This window comes from Ischnura elegans, chromosome 10 (assembly GCF_921293095.1).
Source record: "Ischnura elegans chromosome 10, ioIscEleg1.1, whole genome shotgun sequence".
Taxonomy (NCBI): domain Eukaryota; kingdom Metazoa; phylum Arthropoda; class Insecta; order Odonata; family Coenagrionidae; genus Ischnura; species Ischnura elegans.
The window spans coordinates 107894750-107919645 of NC_060255.1; the positions used below are offsets into that span (position 1 = coordinate 107894750).

Below are 24896 nucleotides of genomic sequence, written 5' to 3' on the forward strand. Positions count from 1 at the left end.
TTCAGCTTCCAGGTTACCTATTTGCCCTGTATAGTACAATGCATCTGCGTCATCCAGGGTCCCAAAAAGAACTTTACTTACTTCCCCTATAAAATTAAAAAAGGCCTCTTCTTCGCCTATCAGGAGATCTCGAACGGGAAGTTAACTGCTCCATTATGTCCTTTAGTTTATAAATTCTATTCAAATCATTTCTCAGTCCATGAAACGTAGTTCGGCACCCAGTCAGATGAATCCACGAAGCATTCTGATATTTCCTGCAGAAGTCTTCAGTTAACGAAGCATAAGTATTTACTACGGCCAAGTTTCCTTCCAGTTGAGTGACATTTACGTAGGTGACTAATTTCCATTCACTACTATACATTTCCGCCTCTCCTTGTGAATCGTAATACAGCCCAGGTGATTGTTTGTACTCTTCTATTCTGTGGTCTTCCCCCTTTCCGATGGTCGCGAGACTCAAACAGAGGAAGATGCAGGCTCCCATCTCCATTTTTAGGATCCTGCGGAAGATTAGAAGAATAGCTTTAGCCGGTTGGCATGGACTTTCACCTCCGACCTCTTCCTTCTTATCGTAACATTCACTCCGTCCACCCCTGTGACATCATACGGACCGATCCACTGAGAAGATAATTTCTTTGAACGCCCCCTTCTAACGGCTTCGTCATGCAACAGGACCCTATCGCCCACTTTAAATATCTCCAAGTGAGTAGTCCTGTCGTAAATTTCCTTACTTCTTTGTTTTGCTTTTAGTAAGACTTCTCGGGCCCTCATGTGACTACTTTGCATCCTATCCCGCAATTCCTTCACGTAGTCGTCATACGTGTACGAGGGAACTGAGGGGTCCTTTTGCAATATTCCTGGGAGGTTAGCCTTTCTCCCGAACATCAACTCATGCGGAGAGAATCCCGTTGCGCAATGCGGTGTAGTGTTATACACAAAAATGGCGTACTTCACCCACTCTGTCCAATTTGTCTGGTCATCCGAGATGAAATGACGTAAAAACTCTATCAGAGTTCTGTGACTTCGCTCTAGGGCTCCGTTCGATTCTGGATGATACGCTGAGGTCTTCAACTTTTTTATTCCTAGTAATCGGCATGTATTACTGAATATTTCACTTAGAAAATTAGTGCCTTGGTCAGTTAAAATTGTTTGAGGAACACCGTACTTCAAGATGATATTATCCACAAACGCTCTTGCCACTGTGGTTGCATCCTGTTCTTTTACTGGGATTGCTTCCATAAACTTTGACAGCTCGTCTTGAAAAGTGAGCAAATACCTACTTCCGTCATCTGTAACGGGTAGGGGTCCCACGATGTCGAGGCTACATTTTTCAAACACGCATTCAGGCGTAGTGGTTATCTCCAACGGCATCTTAGTTTTCCTCCTGGTGATTTTATTTTTTTGGCAACTCTCGCATCTTTGAATGTATTCTTCTATGTCCTTTTTCATTCCTTTCCAAGCATGATACTGCTTGATTCGTTTGTACGTCTTATTCATTCCTGTGTGTCCCCCAAGAGGTGAGTCATGATATTGCTTCAATATTTCTCTTTTTCTTTCCTCGCATGGATTGGCAACACCATCCGTCTTCTCTTCAGCATCCAAAGAGTAAATTCTACTTAACGCGTCAGCATTAGCATTCTCCGATCCCTTCTTGTATACCACATCGAAATCGTATTCCGCCAATTTGATTCTCCATTTCATCAACCGAGAGCTCGGGTCCTTTACATTGAATACCCAAGTCAGCGGCTTATGATCTGTGACTACGGTGAATCTTTTGCCGTAAAGATAAGGACGGAAGTACTTAACTCCCCATACGATGGCTAGCATTTCCTTCTCCGTCGCGGAGTAATTTACCTCAGCTTTACCGAGCGTACGGCTTGCGTAAGCCACGGGCGGATCCTGCCCAATGATGCCTTGAGATAATATAGCCCCCAACGCGTAATTGCTCGCGTCGGTCGTGAGAACGAATGGGCGTGAAAAATCTGGGTATTGAAGAACTGGCTCCGTAATCAAAAGATTTTTCAGTTTTTTAAAAGCATCTTCTTGCTCGTCCTTCCATTCATACTCTGCATCCTTTCTCAATAAATCATGTAGAGGTTTAGCTATCAGTCCAAACCCCGGTATGAAGCGGCGATAATACCCCGCCAACCCGAGAAATTCCTTCAGCCTTTTTACTTTATCCGGCCTGGGGAAATTTTTCACCTTCTCCACAGTCGAGGGATTTGGTTTGACCCCCGTCTCTGAAATCACATGCCCCAAGTAGTTCACTTCCTTGCGAAGAAACTCACATTTTTCCGGCTGCAATTTCAAGTTGTGTTCCCTTAGCCTTTGGAACACTTCTCTCAAGCGCTGATTGTGCGTAACTAGGCTATCTCCATGCACAACTATATCATCAAGGTAAACATAACAGTGTAACCCTTGTAAACCACTCAATACCGTATTCATAAGGCGCTGAAAAGTAGAAGGAGCTCCTTTAAGACCCATCGGCACTCTTTGAAACTCATAGTGAGCTCCTAAGGCACTAAACGCCGTTTTAAATTGGTCCTTCCGATCCAACGGGATTTGGTAGAACCCACTTGCCAAATCTAATGTGCTAAAATATCGTGCCTTTCCCAATTGATCCAAAATGTCTGTAATATTTGGCAATGGATAGGCATCGCCCACCGATTCTTCATTTAATTTTCTGAAATCCACCACTATTCTCCACTTTTTATCTCCCGTAACGTCAGCTTTCTTCGGTATAACGAGTATTGGGGAGTTCCATGCACTTTTACTGGGAACAATTATCCCCTCTTCTAGCATTTTCTCCATCTGCCTTTTTACCTCTTCCTTTTGAGATTCAGGGAGTCGGTAGGGTCGAGTATTAATGGCTCCTCTTAAATTGGGAGTGGGAATCTCGTGACTCAACGTCTTAGTGTGCGATAACTTGTCTCCAGGCAAATAAAACAAATCTGCGAATTCTTCGCACAATTCAGTGATCACTCTCTTTTCTAGATCACACAGATGCTCTTGCCTTAAGCAACTCCGTAAAACTTCTTTCCTTGACAAATTATTTTCAACATTGCATTGAATTTCTTTCATACCAGTATCCACAGATTCCAACTCAACAGGGGAAATCTCTACCTCTTGTTCCTCATCGCTGATATTCAAAATGCTTCCAATGCACTCTCCCATCTTCCCCTCCGTCAAAGCTGATGCTAAGAAGACACCCTCTTTTATCTCTTTCTTGTTTATCACTCCCACCCCCGTGGATGCAGTAGGAATTTTTACTCGCACTTCACTACGGGAGGGTATAGATATTTTTCTAATCTCCTTAGTTACGTCTTCCATGGATTCTTTTGAGTCAAAGTCCATGAGTAGGCCTCTCATGTAGACCCTTTTTTGTGTACAATAAATCACTGCGCCAAGATCATTCAGGAAGTCCCTACCGAGAATTCCATCTACTTCAAGACGAACATCGGCTCCCTCTATCAAATGAAAACCATGTTGCATCTCCTTCCCTTTCGCCTCCAATAATATAGCCGCTTTCCCTTTTGTCTTGATGGGCTTATCAGTAATGCCTCTTAATAGCAAGTAGTCCTCCGGCCAACACCTGGTTTCCCCCTTCAAGGACTCCATTTTAATAATACTCACATCTGCACCGGTATCAATTAGAAGACGCAAGATGCCTCGTTTGCTCTCTCGACTCTGGAAGGTTATCGTATCGGCTACGTCACAGCGACTCGGCCCTTTCGACAATTTTCTTACTTCCGACAGACGAAAGCTCTTATCTCCTTTCCCATTCAGCGACCGCGAGTTATCATCCATAATTTGACGCGGCTGTGGCGATCCATTTTCGGAGGATTTGGCTCTTGGTCTGCGACAGTCTCTTGAAAAATGGCCTAATCGCCCGCAGTTAAAACATTTCACACTTTCTACCTTTTTTATCTCCTTCTCTTTCATGTTTACCTTCCCTTTAAGGTAGCATTTTTGCGCTGAATGCCCAGGCTTGCCGCAATTTTCACATTTAAAATATCCTTTCATATTCCCTCTTTCTTTCAGTGACAATATGGCACTCTCCTCTTCTAGGGCGACTTCTACCGCAGCAGGCAATAGTATAACTTCTCCCTTACTCCTCACAATTGTTTGTATGCGCTCATTAGCCAGCCCTTGAACAAAGCAAGCTTTCGCGAGATGGTTAACTAAGGCTAAAGCGCCGGCGATCTCTTCCTCTTGAGATACTCGTCTGGCCGCTTCCCTCAATTCCGTTTGCATAGAATCTATGCGATTACCCCAACTTGCAATGCTCTCCGTCGGACCTTGCTTGGAGTTAAACATTGCGCATGCGTAATAGTCTAGGGTACGTCTTGTAGCATAGTTTTCTTCTAAAATAGCTCTCACCTGGGGCCACGTGTGAGCGTGATCTCTGACGAGAATTTTTGAACGAGCATCCCCCGTTATCCGAGCCTTCACGAACTTTAATAATTTGTCATGATCGATCGGATTTACTAACTCGAACACAACGTCCACGTTTTCTAAAAACTCCCGGAGTTCTTTCTTGTTCCCGTCGAATGGCTTATTAACAATCTTTATGGCTTCCGAAATACTGCAGAACGTTCCGCGGCTATCAAGGCCTTCTGAGCTAGTCATCGTTGTGACGGACATTATGACAATTAGCAGACAAACTTAGTAAGGGCGATACAAAGGGCAGAGGAAAGGAATCAGGGTGGCTTACTTACAGTAAAGCCGACTTCTCCTTTGTACCCTCTCTCAGCGCAGCTTCCTCTCTAGACGAACCGCTGCGATGAGGTGATGCCGAAATCTCAGGGGTGGCGGCGACTAGTCGGTAGAGCCTCCCCTCTCAGCGCCTGATGTCCTCTGCTTCTCAGTGAGGCTCTTCGGTGGCCTTCTCAGGTCTCCACACTGCGCCTGATGTCCTCTGCTTCTCAGTGAGGCTCTTCGGTGGCCTTCTCAGGTCTCCACCCTGATGTCCTCTGCTTCTTAGTGAGGCTCTTCGGTGGCCTTCTCAGGTCTCCACACTGCGGCCACGACGACGATTCTCGAAAAACCCCACACCTGACACCAGTTTTAATGTCGCATCCCGACGCCTTCGCCGGGACGTAACGACAATCGCGAGTCGCAGGAGTCGAGTGGCTGCCTCCTGACTCGCGGGTGTGGTCGAGAATCGGGGAAAATGAATAAAATTCCCGCTGGATACTAGTGAGGGTATTTATTGAGAGTAAAATACAAGTCCTAGTCCAGCTCGTCGAGACGCCGGAGAGATCCAGCCCAGCCGCTTCCTCTCTCTGGAGAGGACTGCCGACACCTCCTCCTCTTGCGTAGATAAAAGGCCAAAGGGCTCTGCTCTTCATCATGATGTTGATAACAGCCCACCGCCCCCCAAAGGCAGGCATGACCAGAAGCAGGGCCATGTGGGGGTGCATGCAACACAACATTCATATACGCTGTACGCGAATGGTACGGGGGCCCTCAGCGATTGTATAACAGGCCAGACCGCACCTGATCGCAATCACTGACTGTGAGAATTGTTGGATCAATCTCGGATTGGGGTGTGATCTCACTGGAATCAACTGGAATAAATTAAACTAAACTGGACTTAACTGGAAAATCTCTTCTTAAAAAAATTCCTCATGCTCAATTACTCTCTCACAATTGCACTCAGGATCAGGAAGAGGTTCCCACAAATCCAATGGACGGAGGCATTTACCACGCTCTAAGAAAATGAGGTAATAGCATCAAATTCGAAGGAAAAATTATTTAACACCACATCACACCGAGTAATTTTCTCCATTACAAGCATCAATTAATGACATGATCAAAAAGCCGTTTCTTAATTGGGGTCGTTCGATCAGACCCGTAATGGCATTTCATTGAAATAATTCGTTCGAAGGACGGGAAAGATAAGATGAAAAAGCGATCTACCCATTCAGCCACTCTCCCGTAAGTTTAAAATGAGAAAACGCGTAATTTACCACTCACGTTTTATGAGTTGGCGACGTCAGTAGAGATCTGGTTAATTTAATCGTTCAGGGCAAATCGTTCCGTAAAGTGAGAGTCTCAACGGCAAACGAGAGTGTAAGAGACGACGAACCACGCGAGTTCCATGCGCGAGGCCCTGGATAGTACCTGAAAAGCAGTGAATCGCGATGTATCAACATATCCGCGAAATTGTGGAGGCACGTGATTTTTCGTCGCTGACAACTCGATAAACAGGCAACCCACAGCGAGCTGAAATCGAAAAAAATATCGAATGTCCTTATTCGAGGTAATCCTCGGACAATTTGCTAAAAAATAAAAAATGGTAGGCAATGAAATAAACGGATGTCATTTGCATTCATCCATTGTAGTATCGTTCTACGCCCAATCCTAGACAGCAAAAAAAATCGCCGTTCTCTAGATAAAGACATGCTTAAATGAGAATATACGGCGTTTGTTCACTTTCCTAGGAAAATATTACAGATAACTTAGTTTCTTGCTGACGCTTTAGAATACTTGAGCGGAATAAAAATGGTCTCATCTAATAACGTGATATGCTTTCATATTTGTAACCTTGGTTTCAGAAATTTTGAACTGAGTTTGATGCCCTTGCGTAACGAAATGGCGGAAGATAATTATACGCGACTTTTCGGCACTAAAATGGAATAGTACTAGGTTTTAAAAATATGTACTAACGGCTGGAAATTCATTTTAGGGATTGCTTCAAGAGATATGAAGTTGTATCTGAATAAAGAGTTTATATTGTATCTACAACATATCGAAAAAATAAGGGAAAAAATATGTTCTGGTCCAAAATAATTTAATTTTCCATTTAAATGTGAAAAATTGTGTAAAATTACCTTCCGCAATTTCGCAACGTAAGGGCACTTAATCTGTGTACAATATATCTGAAACGAAGACAAGACAATGAAAATATATCATTTTGTTAGAATATACCAATTTTATCCCATTCAAACAATCCAATAGTATCAGCAAGTACTTACTTAACTTAAATATATTCCAAGGAATGCGAGAAACGACATATTTTGGAAAGCTATGGAAAAAAATGTGGAAAATGGAATGGAAGGAGGAAGAAGCCAAATCGATTAATTTCTATTTGAAAATATGAAATTTTTATAAAATTTATTAAGTTTTATAATTTTCTTAATTACGTATTTTTGTATTTTAAAATAGTCCACTAATTATCTTTTTTTAATACGAGGCATTTAAAATGAGCGATCGCATGCTTTTCTACCTTACATAAATCTAGGACAACCAAATTATAATGATGACGACACGTTAGTTGACGCTTTCGCTAAATTTCAATTTTACAAAATTGCAACATCTTGTTAACCGTAGAATGTAGTATTTCAAAAAGACGATTTGCCAAATTAGGACGAAATCGGTGACCCAAAGGGACAATCACCTGTTCGAATCTGGGTGGAATTGACGTTATAATACTTAAATAAATATTACATATTTCCAATTATCAATCAATCATATTACCAATTAATACGCATTTATTTTTCAATTTTAACCGAGGAAACATTTATATGTTGACTCTTAAAACGTCGCGCCCACATTTTCGTTCACATATCCACATTTCATATTTCGTGGAGCGTTTTGGGAATTGGCCCCGTTGGCGTTGTTTTCCGCTGAAGGAGGTGGAGAGAGAGTTCCCTTCAATCAAACACATCGCCCAAATGATTGATTGATATCCTTGAATCGAGAAGGCCACGAGCTGTGTGCGTACCACCGCGAGAGGCAGCACTAGACACGAAGAAGAAGTTCTCGATGGTGTCGCTGGCGTACGCTGACACTTTTGCCCGCGAAAAGAAATTTCTCGATTGAAAGTATCAGGGCTCCAGATCTTCGCAGCCGGTTCTGTGAGGACTCCCGCTTAGACGATCTTATTTTAACTCTTATTCCCATCCATAACTTGTTAAAATGTCTTGGTTCATGGCAGTTATGAAGGAAAGTGACAGCATCAGACAAATCAAGGGAGGATGCATTCCAAATGCGGTGTTACCCAAAAATGACGAAGATGAAATGGATCGAAGAAATTAGAGGAAAGGAAGAGCTATGAAGGTTGAAGGAAAGATTAGTCCTCTAAAAACCATAATGATAAGGCGAATCAACTAATGTAGAAGGTCTGACGAAGACAATCGTCGAGGGACAAGTGGATGGCAGGAATGAAAAAAGCAATACCTTGGATAACATAGATGGAGCAGGTAAAGAATGATGCGAAAGAGAAGAAATATATAGATTTGAGAAGATTGATTATCTGGCAAGAGAATTGAGTGGAGAGCTGTGTCGAACCAATATTAGGATTGCTGACCACTGATGATGACTTTTCCCTGTCGTGAGTTGGTGGCGGAGACTGCGGGTGAAGCCAGCCCAAACCTAGTTTTAAAAGCGGAAAAACTTGGTGTCCTGTATTTTTACCGCGTGGTTTATCTTGTTTTTTTTTCTGTGATTTATGTGCATTTATACATAGATCACAGAAATGAATCACAATGTATGACTACGCACTCCTTTCCAAATGAAATACGAAAATTCTAGCGACGTGGGATGGTGAATAAGTGAAATAATAATGTTCAATTTTCCAGAAATAAATTTCGATACAAAAACAGTTTAAAATTCAAAGGAGTGATATGTTTGCTGAAAATCAATAAAATGTTAGTTGAGATATTTGCCCGCAGCTAAAGAGAGGGGACTAGCATAAATGAGGAAAACAAAAGCTCGAGGAGGTGGTGAGAGAGAATTGCTACGTAGGAAGCCAAGTAAATGAAAGAGCGAAGGACGAAGGACGTAGTGAGTGGAATAGCACAGGCGAAGAGGGCATTCTAAGAAAAAAAGATAAAATTAAAGAAAAAGAAAATTGTACTCCTTAAAAAAAAAACCGACTCCCTCATCTTGAAACGTTCACTGCATAGTAACCTAGTGGCGTTGCAAATATTTTGAAATGGAGGGGGGGGGGAGTTTACTGGATATTTCGGGGCCCTCTCGGGGTGTATGAAAAAAAACCCAAGGGCAAAGGGGGTTCTGGGAAAATTTTTGAATTTTTGATGCTGAACGAGTGATATTTAGGACTCAAAAACAGTAATTTTGTACGAGTATTTATTGAAATAAAGTATATAATAGGGGAACCCGGGGCGGAGCGGGTTAAGCGATTTTTAAGGGCGAAAGAAGGTGATGCGCAAGCAGTAATAACTATATCTAGTCCAGATTGGTGCCGTTTAACTTATAAGCAACACCAATCTGGACTAGATATAGCTGTTTTGCCGCAATTTTTTAGCACCTAAAAATCGCTTACGCCCTTCCGCCACGGGTTCCTCTATACGTAAAATTAAGCAATAAAGGCTCAAGGGAGGAATTGCATTCCAGAAAACCCTCCCCTTAGTGGATATGTCACTGTCGTAACCCTTTTCAACATCAACCTGTATTTGCTTATCAATTTTTATGTTTGATATACCGGTAAACGTTTAAAGGGGTCGACTCTTAAGAGTCACATTGAAATTTTCAACACTTTACGGGAACTTATAAAGTAGCAAGACGTTACGAAACGAAAGGCAAAAATAGTACCGTCCCACATTGGGCTGAAATCGAAAAAATCTGGCCATAAATTATTTTTTTCACTTTCAGTTTCGGAAAAATACTATCTACAGCATCTATCTCTATCATAACACAGCGTAACAGTGGACACATTTCTAAAATATTTTTATTTCCGAGTCATTTTTTTCAGGAGACGTCTGTCAAGTTAAAATAAAATTATTTTAATATTAATTCCTATTTTTTAAGAAAATTGACCGAATTATTTCCCTGCAGTTGCGTTATGTTTTAAAAATGTCAAAATTAAAAATGAATATTTTCGAAGCCGGTTTGGTAAAAATTTTTATTCTGTTCAAAGTTTTCATAACTTTTTATCGAACAATTAAAATGCCGAATTTTCACGTCTTTTTAACATAATGTAGAGGAAAAATTTATGTTTTTCAGTTTTCTACGCAAATTTTTTCCACAATATTATAAAACGAAGTGTCGACTTTAATTCTCAAAAGAAAAATCCTTCCCCAACCCGCCACCCCACCTCTCCTATCAGGTGATGCGCGCGAGTGTCAATTCGCCCGACGTGAAATATATGCAGGGTTTATAATCATTTGCCTTATGCACAGCTATTTGATAGCTTTAAAGTGGGTGAAAACAGAATAAAGTCTATCTTTCCCCAGAGGTTCCCATACAAAAATTTCGTATTTCCCCTTGCAACCATGCTTCCCGCATCACATTTCCTATTTCTATTTGTTATTGGCCACCTAAACAATAGTGTGGACTGCATCATCCCACACAAGTTTGCATCATCCCCAACAAACAGCCCACCCGGGGAATGTCTCGTGACAAGATCACCAAATTGCCACCTCGCTAGGTGATGAGGATGAGCGATTAAAATGACTCTACGAAGGGAATGCCACGCACAAAATGTACAGAGGAGAATGGAAAGGGAAGGAGGTTGTGTAGGTCAAGGGGATGCGATCCGGTGCGATTTGAAACGGGCCTGGACAGATTAAGATTTAAGACGTTCCGTTCACGACAACTTAGCTCGACCTAAACTGGTGTAAATATAGACATTGGCGTACCCAGCGAGGGGCAGGAGAGGGTAGCTGCCTCCCCCCCCCCCCCCAGAAGCAAAAATCGCAAATACCTTCAAGGAAAATAATATTTTCTCAAGCAGATAACTTTAAAAACTAATAAAGAGCTGTTACAGCTTGCTTAAAATGTTGGTTTCAAAATTCACCTTTTCCATGCTTAAATTTGGCCTACAGTTGAACAACCATGGCTTACTCCCCCCCCCCCTAGTTTTGATCCTGGGAACACCCTTGACTATAGAGTTGAAAACTCGTACTGAGCGTCTGTTGATTCACAGCAACTAAAATTGGCGTAACTAGACATACTTAGCATACTCATAAGAAAAGTTCGAATTATGACCCTTAAAATTATATGCAATTATACTGACTATTGCTGTTATGGAAAATTTTAAATATGTTTTTTTGAAATATTTCCACTTTTTTACTCAATACTTACATTCTTCCAAGTCATATTTAATGGAAGTGCTAATACATAGGGGGTAATCACTAACAAGTCGCCACCAAAATGAGTACCTCAGCAATATAAATCAAGATGTTATTTGCTATTAAAGCACTCATAATAACTGTTTAACTAATTATAAACGTTTACTTTGTAATTTTTCCATATTTTCTATTTATAATTGCAGTTGTCATGACAATAATTCTGAATTTTCAAAGATTTTTCTTTTGAAAAATAGTCTTCCATTTTATTGACCCCCTGACGGATACACGGAAAGAGTAGATGTGGTATCCTGAGGTAAATATTTCAACGTACTATTACTACAACCGTTCTAATCTCACTGACAGATTTTCCCGAGGCGAATGAATAATAAATTTTGGAGATTGGTTTTCTAATTGTTAAACGTCGAAAAAATGAGGATATTCATTTTGAAACTGTCATTTTTTTTAGCAATAGTCTACAATTTATATTGATTGAAAGGATTTCGCATCATAATTGACGAAAACGAAGTTTCATATCACCAATAAACACAAAACAAATTGCGGCCCTTTTTTCCATCTTAACTCACGAAAGTTTAGAAAATTACGAAAAGAATTTCACGAATTCAACAATCAAGCTTCAAATAAAGCAAGTTTTGTCTTCGTGTAATTATTTTTACAGACATACCAGCTTTCAAACTCGAATCCCTTTAATTATGAAACGGACAGTAGTTCTGGCCCTTAAAAGGCAAAAATGGAGCCTTTCAGATACCTAATTTCAACTTAAGTTAACGCAAAGATATGATGCAATATTTTATGAGCTTTATGCGAGGATATATGATATGAATTTTTGCAGGAATAATTTCGGCGCATACTCATCAGGAAATTGACAAAGAACATAATGTGTGTGTATGGAAAGACATCTGAATTCACTGATGTGACGTCAAGCGCCCCTTCCCCTCCAGGTTGAACTGGCAACAATGACCAGGAAGGGTAGCGGGTCAAATAGCAAAAGATATATAGTAGGCCAGAATGGGTGTTTTGTGACCTCGCTCCTAAATTACCCGACTCGACGCGAATACCCATAATTCCCGGAAAACAAACAAACGAATCCATCCCTCTTAATTACATGCGGATCATCACCTTCATTTATTTTTTCACGCATCCTTAACCTCGTGGCTGATGCGAATGGGAACTAAGGTCAACAGTGACATTAAAAAAAGAAGGAGCACTTTTAATTAGCCACACGCTTCTCTTCGCAACCATTCGAATAATTTACCTCTCCAGGCATTCTTTCTGAAGCCTGTGTCGAATATTTTTTCAGTGAATACTTGTGCCCACCATGACTGCCCTTCATTAATCCGCCCACATTAGTATTTAAAATTTCACAAGCCCTGGTATTCCCCGCAATAAAAAACCAAAACATTGGCCAAAAGAAATATAAATTACTGTGAAAAGGATTGATTAACATTAGAAGAAGTAAAGAATGAAGAATTTTACTTTTCCAAAGTTGTACCTCCCATGCCACCGTCTTCGATTATATTAGGCATCTATTCAAATGAAAAACAACTGATGAGAAAAATTATGTTGTGAATAATCTCTATAGTCTCCGGCTCAACTTGGTGGAAGTTCATTCTAACAAATGACAGAAAAATGTGTAACCTTAGTAGCTGATGATAACGCCTCTGCGTCGAAACTAGTTCTATCGCGAGAATAAATTTGTGGATAAGTACATAGTTTTCTTTCATTTGTTATGTTGTGAATATTTTCAGCTCAACGAGGAAAAACAATAGCCATCACTATTTCCAATTTATTTTTTCCGTTAAATCAAATACGTTTCTTGAAAAAATTAAAATGAAGTGCAAAAGTTCCAGACGAATAATCTGTTGCTTTCACCGCGATTTGCGTACCTACCGCGAAATCGGGAGGCCCAGGCTCGAATTCCGGTCAAGGCAAATGATTTTTAATCTGTGGAATTTTCCTAATTAGTGTTCACGTGAGTATGATTCATTAAAAGTACGCCTCTGGCTATACCGCAGTTATTTCATCGAATTGAATCAATTACTTGATATTATAAAAGGAATAAGTTGTAAAACTAAAGATGTGGCACCCTCCAGGACTTCCAGTTATCTTTTACAATTATCACTTGGGCTAATACGGCATACCAAGGGAGATTGATATTAAACTGATCATTTTTAAGCGCTCCTGTTCGCTTTTGCGTTATTCATAGCGATGGACATAACGAATTCCATCATTCCAGGAAAGGGCGTGGCATTTCAGTTTTGATTGCTTTGACTTACTCCTGTCGGGTTTTTTGAACACCTCATTCCTTCATATACATAACCTCTGCTTTTTTTGGGGCCTGCCAGATGAATTGGAAGCTTTTTAATGCAATACTTTGTGTTGTGATTTAATCTAATCACTCGTTAAATCAGTCAAAGACTTTCAACGAAGTCCAATTTATTAACACATAAGACATATTACATACTCAGTCTTACAACATACTGTGACCGTGACGTACTGAGCGGTGACTACCGACTGCCGCACACACACTCACTCTGCTCAGTCCCTGTGCGCCGCAGGCGCTGGTGGCCAGTATGTGAAACACACCTTAGAGACACTCACAACACTTTGGTTTTCTCCGGTAAATGCAGTATTACAACTGCCATAATGATTCTGCGGTTACATTTTTTTATTTATCTTAATTACCCCAGAAAACAGCACAATGATGCCTTTACATCGGGAGTTTTAACAATCAACAACAAACGATCACACACACCCATATCCTGGAAGGGACAACATTTCCAGGCGGGACTCGAATCCGCGACCATCGGTATGCTAAGCAAGTACTTATCCCCCGCCGACACGGAGGCCAACAATAACTAAATCAATGAACACGCACTAATAATCTGCAGTGTCGCCGCGTAGCGGAATTTTCTCGCTAGAACACATTCTCGCGTTAAATCTCTGATTATTGGAACCGCCTCCAATCAAGGGGACAACATAGATATAGGATTATATAAACTGAACGAAAGTCAAAACTAGTAAAATTTCAATGGTTTCGTTCCCGGGAGCGAAATGTAGAAACAAAACGAAATGGATTTAAACCCGAGGAACTAAACTCAGGGTCGAAACGAAATCGGAGTCGAAACTAATATAAAACTCTGGGACGAAACGAAACACAGATAATGTTTCACACCGGAGGGACCACGTGCTTCACCTTCAAACAGTTTAGTGCCGACCCACAAAACGAGTACTACGTATGGTTGAATGAAGTAGAGGTTCGGCATTGCCCCATTATATGCATGGGACACTCATTTTCACCACCAACAGGAAATGGTGAACACAAACTGGCCATTCGATTTTTTTAACCTCTCTACACGTATATCAAACGTAATGGGTCGAAACTATTCCCTCCCATCACCCTCCACTCAACTTCTGGGATTGAAAATTAACTATGAGCAGCGGAGTTTCGATTTATTTAGTTTCGTTCCCGGGAGTAAAGTTTCGTCCCGGGTCGAAACTAAACTCCTTGGTGATTTTAATTTCGTGCGGGAACGAAACTAAACCCGGGCCTCGTATTTTCGTTTCCCTTCCGATCGAAAAGAAACATTATCGTTTCGTTTCACTTGCCAACCCTGGTTTTAATCACCTTCCAAAAATATCCGCAAATGAGTGCAAAGGTATCCTTTTATTCTCAAAATTGCAATATAGAATTCGACATCTCGAGGAATAGCATTGAAAATTCATGGATTCCATACGTTGCATCCTCATAAATATGAATGTCGGTTTACAACCCTGACTTATCTAATTTCTCCGTGAAATTCGGATCGTTCTAGCCATCAGCGACGCGAGTGGCGACTTTTGTAAACCCATTTAAATCTGCGGTGAGTGACGACACATCCAGTGGCAGAGTGTTGAATCCTCAATTGTGATATTCCATGGCCTCCTTAAATACAGGCCGGAACATGGAATTTTGGCAACGCTGTGCCGGGGTGCGATTGTGTTTGCTTAAGAGCATGGCGACTTAGGCGTGAAGAGTGTCCGTGTGACCAAAGAAGCATTAAATCTCTTGTTAAAAAGGCAGAAATGGACTTATTTTATGGATATCCCATTGGCTAAAGGTACGTACAATAGTTTAAAGATAATTTTTGGGAGCTGAAGGAGGAAAATCACGTTTATTACTTCAAAAGTGTTGCGATCACATGCCGGCCGGCCATTAATGGAGGGGAATTGAGAGTGCAACAATACTGGTTTTAAATGGGGAAAAAGAATTATTTTTCTGTACTGTGTTTTGCCTTACGGCAAGTAAAATAGTTAAAAGATATTCTCAGTGTATTGTGAGTGGATATTCAGCAGTATTTCATCCAAAGCATTGCGTCTCTTGGCGGCCGGCCACGAAGGAACATTAAGAGAACACAAATGAAACGAAGTGTATTTGTCGGGTATTTAAATGCTGCGTTGTTTTTTATAATATTATTATTATATTCTTGGGTTAACAGTGATTGCTATATTTGGTTGCCTTATGAATAACTATGTGTAGTTGTGTCTATAATAACGTCGTATATTATTGAAGGAAGAATGGCTACTCATTAACTCCATTAATGTTTCTAGGTACTGATGTTATTCATATTTTCCAAACTAATCATGAATGCACTCCTTTTTTTCTGTGATCAGCGGAACTATTTTTATTCATGCAACTTTCCATTGTTTTCATTTAAGGTGCCCAAGCGTTATCGTGTGCCATATTGCAGAAGCAACTACCTATCCACCAAGAACAAGGGGTATGTGACTGTGTTCCAGTTCACCAAAGATGAACGCAGTAGACAGAAGTAGCTGAAGAATATCCCTCGGAAGGATTGGAATCTTTCTTCAAGCGCAATAGTTTGCGTCAAGCATTTTGCTGAGCAGGATATCCTACACCGAGTAACTTACATGAATAAGAACGTTGAAGTGAAAAGTTACGAGTTAGATCGCCTAAAGTTGTCCCCTGGTGCTACTCCCACAGTGTTTCAGGCCCTCTCCTCTTCTTAAAACTTCTTATTGTGATCAGTGAACCATGAAAATCTGTGAAAATAAGTAGATGAGTTGTACTTCTAAGAAATGAAATCAGGAAATATTGTATGAATCAGTGGAACAGGAAAAGACTGCTGATGAAATGATAATATTTATCTTTATTTCCGAAATACATGCTAATTTGACATCTGGCCGCCTTCTAGTACTGAAGGTAAATTGGAAAATCAATTGCTACTAAGTGATACGGAATATATAAGTGGTATTTTGAACTAATTCATCTTTCCATTGCAGGTAGAACTTCTTGTTGTGATCAGTGAACTATGAAAACCTGTGAACATAAGCAGATGTAAATCTTGGAAATGAGATCAACAAATATTTTATGAATCAGTGGAACATGTAAGAACATCTGATGAAATGTCAATATTTGTTCTCGTATCGATTAGGGCACCTTAATTGATAATTATCCGCCTTACAATACTCTAGGTATATTGAAAATCCAAGGGTACTGAGTGATATATCTATACGTAGTATTTTTGATCTAATCCATCTTTCTCTTGCAGGTAAAACTCCTTATTGTGATCAGTGAAGCATGAAAATCTGTGGAAATAATTAAAGATGAAATGAACGAATATTGTATGAATTAGTGGAACATGAAAGAACTACTGAGGAAATGACGATATAAGTTTTCATATTGAAAATACTTAGTAAATTGACGTCTAGCCGCCTTCCAATACAGTAGGTATATTGGAAAATCCATGAGTGCTGAGTGAAATTACATATATGTATGTAGTATTTAGAACAATATAATAATTTTCTCTGCAGCTAAAACTCCCTTTTGAGTGAACGTTTGTTAGTGAACCTTGAAAATTTGGTCATATAATTAATTATGAAGAACCTGTTGTGGCTACCATTATCGAGATTAATTCAATAATTTCCTCTCGTTTGTAAAATTTGATTTTCTTTTAATAAGTATTGAGTTAAATGTTAGTATAATGTTATTTGTTGAGACATTTCTCCAATTCGGAAGTCGTTAATATTTCATTATACTGATCTTGTTGTTTAGAAATATTAGATTGAATATATATTTATCTTCCTTGTGGCTTCATATTTATTAAACGTTGTCCAATTTATATAATGCTAATACTAGTTTTTTTAATATCACATAGTTTTCTAATTAGCCCTAACATTTGTACTGATCATGTTTTTTTCCATCAGGTTAATGTGGTGCCTGTGAAACTGATAGCTGTTGCTGGTGACGGTTCATCGGTGAACTTCAAATGGCTCTATCTATGGAGGTTGTTTCCGGCTGAAATTGAAATTAAGAACCTGGGAAGCTTTTATTTATTCCACTTTCTGGAGTAATATTTATGCTTTGATGGCCATGTCTTGTGACATTGTGAGGTTGTTTGACCTCTTCAATATGAAATGTTTACCAGAAAATGTATATATCTGATTTTTATTTTAAATAAATGTTGTTGAACTTCATAAATTATTTTTCTCTCCTGAAATACCGCGACGAAAGGTGCTAGAAAATAACGCATTACTTATTAACATGTTAATTTTTTAGGTTATGCAGGGAGGTGAAATGATGTTTATTTAAAAGCCGCTCTTTATTTCTAAGTCAATACATTTTATAGGGTGTTCTTCCATATTAACAACCAATGGGTTAATTAGTAAACTAAACGGTATTTCCTTCTTGGTCTGAACTTCTGGGACGTCGATTGCAGTACTTAAATATATTTCCGTGCATAATCTCTCGTATCCCTTGGCTTGTAATTAGTTCTCACGATTACTTTTAATAAATAGCTGTTAAAATACGAAATATAACTACTCGAATAACTCAACCCTACCGTAATTTTTAGCTTAACTTTAGGGAAGGTGAACGGAGGTCCAACCGTATTAACGTCAACAGCTGAGAGGCCGATCCACCGCACCCCAGGCGATGTGCAGAGTAGCACCCCTGACGTCACGTAAAGCGCTGTCGCCAAATTGCATGTTCCGGCCTGTATTAAAGGTGGCCATGGATATTCTCGCCCTCTGTTCTCAATTGTTTATGAACTTCCATCGGAGTTCTGCAGTTGCCTGGGAGACCATCAAAAGGCGGCCTCGAGTCTGTCGTCGCCACGCCCGAATTTCTCCCGTTTTGGAACTGGGCCACACGCACACATGGTGCGAGGGAGTGTGCAAGAGGCCAACCCCACCGAAGTGCCCCTGTTTCTCCAAGTTCGCCGCTGGGATGGGCAGGACAGCAATAAAAAAAACATCAAACTATTCGTGGAAAAAGTCTCCACCTCAAAGGAACTAGAGATTAGGCGGCTGGTGTGGCTCTGAGAGCATTAAAAAGTGAAGCAAAATAGACAGACACTTAAGGAAAGAGCAATACAACTCCATATCACACGGAATAGAGGTCTTGAACGCTGAAATGTTGATTACCCCACATCAAGTGAAGCTGAGAAATCGCGCATCTGGCCATCTTTTCAGGACCTCTAGTACTGGGCTTGGCTTCAATAAAATGTGTATACGAACGAAACAATTCGCCGTGAAAAAATCACTTGGCTCGGCCGAAACTCGAACCCGGACCTCCCTATAGTCGGTCAGGTATGCAATCAGTTACACAACCAAGTAAATAAAAACTTCTCTTCCATTATTCCGCGACGGATGTATTTCAAAGCACTGCATGTAAGAAGAAACTTTGTACGCAGTCACGGGCACCGGCGCAAAGTTAGCGGAACACCTAAATAGGATGAAAGGGTCTAGCTGGTTAAGATGGTGAATGGTGCCCCCTGATGTTTTGAAAAATAAAGAATATACACTTGAAGTATATAAAAAATTGTGTTTCCCCAAAGTTTCAGGCCCTAACAATGGAAATTAACCCAAAAAAGTTGAAATACGATTTATCGTTTTTTAAAGCATATATCTAGCTTTTATTTTGGTAAAATATTTTTTTAAATTTTAAAATGCATATACTTTTACGTTCTACCATCCTGATTTTTTTCAAAATTAGATTAAAATTTTTAGGAAACAATACACACGTCAAAAAAAATATATATTGTTACCCCTACATTAAAGTTAAATCCTATTTTTTTCAGATTTTTAAAAATGGTGGAACACTGCCAAAAACAAGAATAAATTCTGTGAGCCATTTGCATGCTTTTATTCCAGGAGGATATTTGATTTGATTGTTAGACCCTTTGACATGAAATAATATTTGGCTTAGCCAGGATTCGAACCCGGATTTCCCAATTGCTGGTCACGTATGCAACCGGTATAATAATGCTACATGCTTCCTACATAATGTAATATCTTGTTGAACCTCATCCTTCGTGAATGTAACTTCGTAATCGTTCGCATGTCTGCGTGCAAGGAGCTTGTTTCATTCAGTGGTTTTCATTGAAATGTGTGGGCCCTGAAGCTTTGGAACATTTTGCCCTCCGCTCAAATTACTCGAGAGAGTGAAACGTATTTTGAATTTCTGGCGTAGGTTTCCGCGGCGTTGCTCATGGTCAGTGCTGATTTCCGGGTTCCTCAGCCGCGCTGATTGCTGTTGGATGACAACAGTTTCGGGAGCCATCCTGCTCCCGTCTTCAGGTCGAAGGTGAGAAGTTCTCTTTTTTCTCTCATTAATTGCGCGCCAAAGGCGCGTATCAGCTGTTTCGGTAAATTCAATTACCCCAACCAGCCAGAGGAGATTACAATATTTTTTTCGTCTTATTGATATTCATTATTTGGCGCGCCGAAGGCGCGTCATCAGCTGTTCCGGTGTTTTTGGCCGCCTTATATGGCTCTGTCCCGCTGCCTGCCGGACGCTGATTGGTCAATGCCCTCTTCCAAACGTAGCTGATTGGGTAGCCTTGGTCTCGGTTGAAATTATTGTTTTTTTTGTATTTCCAAGGCTTCCCTGATCAGCCTTGGATATTAGCGATTCTCCTTGGCCACCATCTTCGTTCCTTCGAAGTCTATACTGTGACCTGCCTCACTCCACGCGTGTTCTGCAATGGCCGACAGGTGGAGCTGCTTCTGTTTTGTGGCTCTTGCATGTTCTTTAATCCTGGTCGCCATTCCTCGGCATGTCTCTCCTATGTAAGCTTTTCCGCACCGCTTCGACCTGAAGACGGGAGCAGGATGGCTCCCGAAACTGTTGTCATCCAAAAACAACCGAAACGTATTTTATTTCTATCTCAGACGACAATTTTTAAAACTTCAAGCGTACTTTTCGAATACAGCGCATTTTCACATTTGAAATAGTTACAAAGGAGTCGGCAATGTTTGGGGGTTCCCTTTCAACCCGGTCTATTTATGAGCTGCCCAAGCAATTGAATTGTTGCTCGTGCTGTAATTGCCCACTTACATTTACCTTGAGCCTTTCATCCATGGCTCTCGTTCACTAAGCTCCGAAATCGCAATTCATTAAAACAATTCCGAAGGAAAAGATATGGAATGTCGGATACAATTTTTCCCATTCAGACTCTTCCTCGAAAGTCAAAGAAAAGAAAACGCGAAAGTTAACGCCCCATTTTGAAAGAGTAGGTACGTCATTAGAGTTTTGGTTCATTTACTCATTCACGGTTTCAGTTTTCACTGAGTCACTCACCAGAGTGTAAACAGAAACGAAACTCTGTTACACTCTGGTGAGTGAAAACAGAAAAGAAACACGCGATGCGCAAGGGTTAAAACTATCGATTTGTCGTCACAAATAGATGGATAGGTAAGCGGTAGTCGAAAAACGGGAAATAAAGTGTCTCTTTAATCATAAATCTTTGCCGATTTTTCAAAAATGCGTGACTTTGTCACCCGTAACATTAAAAAAAAAGCGTTTCCAAGGTTGAGTAATAAATCAGTTACATCAAAGACTAAATTTGCGACGTCCCTGTTTTCCACAAAGGCGATTAATGAAATAATTTCTAGGATAGGCAAATAGGCCACAACCTTCGAGACTGACCCCTTTTCATAGACAACTTTTTGAGTGTGATCCAAGGATCCCCTAGGCGTCGTTGCGAAAGTAAAAAGTGCTGCCCCTCGCGGCCATTTTTAGAGTTAGACAGGAAATCCGCCTCGGAACGACTGAGCCTTGATTCATGGAGTGATCCCAAAAAAGAATCTGGCATCAATAGAGAGGCGATCCCTTTCCAAGGATACCACGCTGCCACTAACACAGCCGTAGGAATCAAACTGAAATGTTTATCTTCCGTTCGGCAGCTTTAAACCCTTCCTATAACGAAATATTCATTTGTTTAGACATAAATCCGCCATTAAAAAACTATTTCGAGATAAATAGAGAACCATTCAGTCACTTTCACGTAACTGCCAATCAATGGAAATATTTGCGTCCAATGGTAAAAAAATGTATTTCCGTTCTAAAACTTTGCTTATCAATCTTATGGTCTATGAAGAAAACAAGCATTTTTTATTTCTATGGCCTTTTTAATTTAGTAGAGGCAGAGCGTCAGACCTTGCCGACATTCACTGTTGGCTACTACAAGCCTTGTTTATATTCGTTTTATGCGATTATTACGAAAATTAGAACCATGAGCAGTAAAAAAAAACTTTTGTGATCGTTGGATCAAATTCAAAACATTCATCGTTTACACGCGTACTGGGTATTTGCGATGGTATTTAGTGCCTTGAGCACGTAAATTTAGCTGAAGGTATTACATATACATTGGCTATCACCGACAGTCTGGGATAAGAAAATAAGACACAGATGAAAACTGCTTCTCAAGGGCTCTACGGAAAACTGATTCGTATCGATGTGTAAAAAAGACAAAAAAATCAATATTAGAGTACCTTCAATGTCATAAAAAATCATCACGCCTTCGCTGCAGCCGTTATCATTCAGTAAACGCAATGCAAAATACATGCAGAGTCTGTGACGTCAGAGCACTTTCTTAGCAGCAAATCACACAAAAAATTGTAACTTCAATGCGTTGTTGCACTCATAATGTGCAGCAGAATGAAGTTATGCACCGGGATTGAATATTTTAAGGTATTTAATATCGCTTATTAATAACTAATTCAAGACCTAAGGGCAAGAATCAAATAATTATTAATATTTTTGCAAAAACGAGATTTCCACAAACCCAACAAGAAATTTCTTTCCTTTACCGGTAGGCAATGTTATTTTCAACAACAAGTTTCAAATAAGCCCAGCAGACATAGTTGAAAACTGCCAATCTACTCCCTGAGTTCAAGAACCATTATGTGTTATTTTCTCATTTTCCTTGAAAATTCACCTTTGGTTGTCATCAGCTTCTGGCACTTGAGTCGTCAATTGCCCAACTCTTGTCTCTTAAAAATACTCCATTGCGGATATTTGTCCATCACCGATCACTAACAATTTTCTTAGTGGACATCCCCATTTATGTCCATCATATACATCCTGGATAAAAGTAATGTCGCAATGCCAAAGTTTCAAATAGTTTTGGGGCGTGGTGGGTTATTCTGGTGGCCTATTTCATTCTAAATAGTGACGGGATTGTGTTGCGTCAGAGGATCTGTTGACTCGTTTCCTGGGAAACTCAAATGCATTCCGGATATAGGCTCCGCGGAAGCTCCATTCGGCTTTCACAGATGGTTTCTCCGCAACTACGGGTGTCAGCGAACAAAATCCAAAATTTGGTCTCTATATAGAAAACATTAAAATTCATCACATGATCCTGCACTTTCCGCAAAATTCTCTCTCATGAAATTTGCAGGGAAGAAAAACGATTGTGGTAGCAACAATCACTTTTACAATCAATTGGGCGGCCTAGCAACGCATTTTCCACTCTGCCGTCTTCCAGAGGACCTCTACGCGCAATCTAACAAAAATAGCTCCAAAGTTTTTGACAAAAACCATTTAAAATAAAATAACGATTGTGCGAAAAATTCACAGAGGAAAAATCATCTGTTTTATGTTCCACAGAAGTTTTACACGTCTCGAAAATACACTATGTCACCTTTGAAAATTACATAGTGTATTGTCGAAACCTGGGTCCGTTATTAAAACTTCTGTGGAACATAAAACAGTGTATCTTTATTAAGTTTCCACTCAATCGTCATTGTAGAACGTACAAAGGGAAGATGATGACGGGAGATGACGAAGATGACGGGATAACTTGATCGTCTACACCATGAGAATTGATGGCCTTTCGAAGATAATCGTGGATGGACAGGTTGACGAGAAGAAAGGCAAAGGAAGACCCAATATTAAATTGGACATATAAACATATACATATGTACATTGCTATACATGTATATTGGATTGCACAGGTCATTAAGGTTACGAAAGAGAAGAAAAATGTAAATATAGGTACGAACGTAGGGGTACGTAAACATCAAAAGGCTAACGGATTGGAGAGCTGCGTCAAAGCAATCTTCAGTTTGTAGACTTGTGTTGATGGGAATTACAGGACATCGTTTCTTTCAGTAAAAAAAACGCACCAGATGGTTTTAAAATTCATCGGGAGATCGGTCGTTAAAAAATACATTATAACACCGATTGACAGCGTTATTGTAGTATCCAGCAGCCATTGCTACGCGTGAGCCGGCACGTAGGCATGCTAGTCCAAAGTGCAAGTCTGTGAGATGACCCGCTCGTGATCGGCGGATGTCGGTCCAGGGGTAGATAAGAGGGTTTTTTGGACCTTCCATGGGGGAAGATTAAAAGGGTATGCCTAGCTTGGCTCGTGGCTGGAGTTGTGGCGTGGCGACTGGCTGAGCTGGAACAGCCAGGAGGCTGGGGACATATTTGTTAATTCGTAAAGGGAATAAAGTCACTGCTTTTTTTATTCAGAGTGACTCCTTTTATTTCCGGCACCAGATCCTTCCATTCGAGAGACGTTCGTATTGTCGCTAATATCTCGTTCGAAGACGAGCGGGATACGACATAATGATTGGCGGCATCTTCCAGGGTTTCCCACCGCGTTCTTTGATTTTGATGATAACAGTTTCTCCCGCGTTCCAGTAGCCATCTCCAGGTCAAAGTGATCCGGGTAGTCTCGTTTGGCGCCAAATTTTTGATTTTTTTTCTCGGTTGGACGTTTTTGGATGCCTGTACAATGTACAGTGTACATTTCAATGGCTTCTCAAATAAAGGATCAACGAACACGGTGGGAAACCCGCGAAGATGCTGCCAATCACCACGTGACACCGTGGAAGCTTTCGCACCAACTTGACAACGTTATTTTCAAGTTTTCTTGGATATTGCAGATTATTATATCAGATCATAATTTTCGCCTGGAGATGATGATAATTCATTGAAACCCCGGTGGCGCTATGTAAAAAAGAAGTGGTAAAAGTAATTGTGTAATATCCAAGAAAACTTATACATAATGGAATACCATAAAGTTAATAATGAGTTAGTGAACGTTACATTCCATTTATGTATTTCTTTCCTGAGTTACAACAAAAGTTAATTATTTATTTATTTATTTACGAGTCAAAGTTTCAGTAAATTACTTTTCATTTTCGGGGATTCAAGAACAAATCAGGAAAAAGGCAAAAAAAAACTTTTGAACCATCAAAAATAGCTAATGAGCAGATTATTATGATTATTATCGAAAAAAAACAATGAAAATTCCATCCAGAAGGGTAGTGAGGGGCAAGTGCCCGCATGGGGCAAGATTCCTTTTCCGAAATATTTCTCTAAATTCCGGGATGATGACACTTGTAGTTAATCAGTTTCATTTACGTATCGCAAGGGTACTTTTAGCGGAAGACAACGAACGACAGAACGTGAGATTTTCTTATTTTTCATTTTTACGCAACGTTTATCTATTTTGGAGGACCGCGCAATTTTTACTTATGCTTTGGGCGTTTATTTAACTACTATGTTTGTCTAGCGTTCTTTTATATAAATTCATTGCCTCAAAA

General features: G+C 40.1%; 1 protein-coding gene and 1 long non-coding RNA gene across 3 annotated transcripts in view; both read right to left on the reverse strand.

Annotated features, from left to right (window-relative positions):
* The window catches only part of LOC124166615 (calpain-A-like), a 282292-nt gene that overhangs the window by 218771 nt on the left and 38625 nt on the right, over window positions 1-24896 (reverse strand). The window lies entirely within an intron of this gene.
* LOC124166616 lies at window positions 242-4754 on the reverse strand. The gene is made up of 2 exons (XR_006866466.1): window positions 4716-4754; window positions 242-497 (listed from the first exon to the last, which is right to left on the reverse strand). It is a non-coding gene; the product is annotated as an uncharacterized LOC124166616 (long non-coding RNA).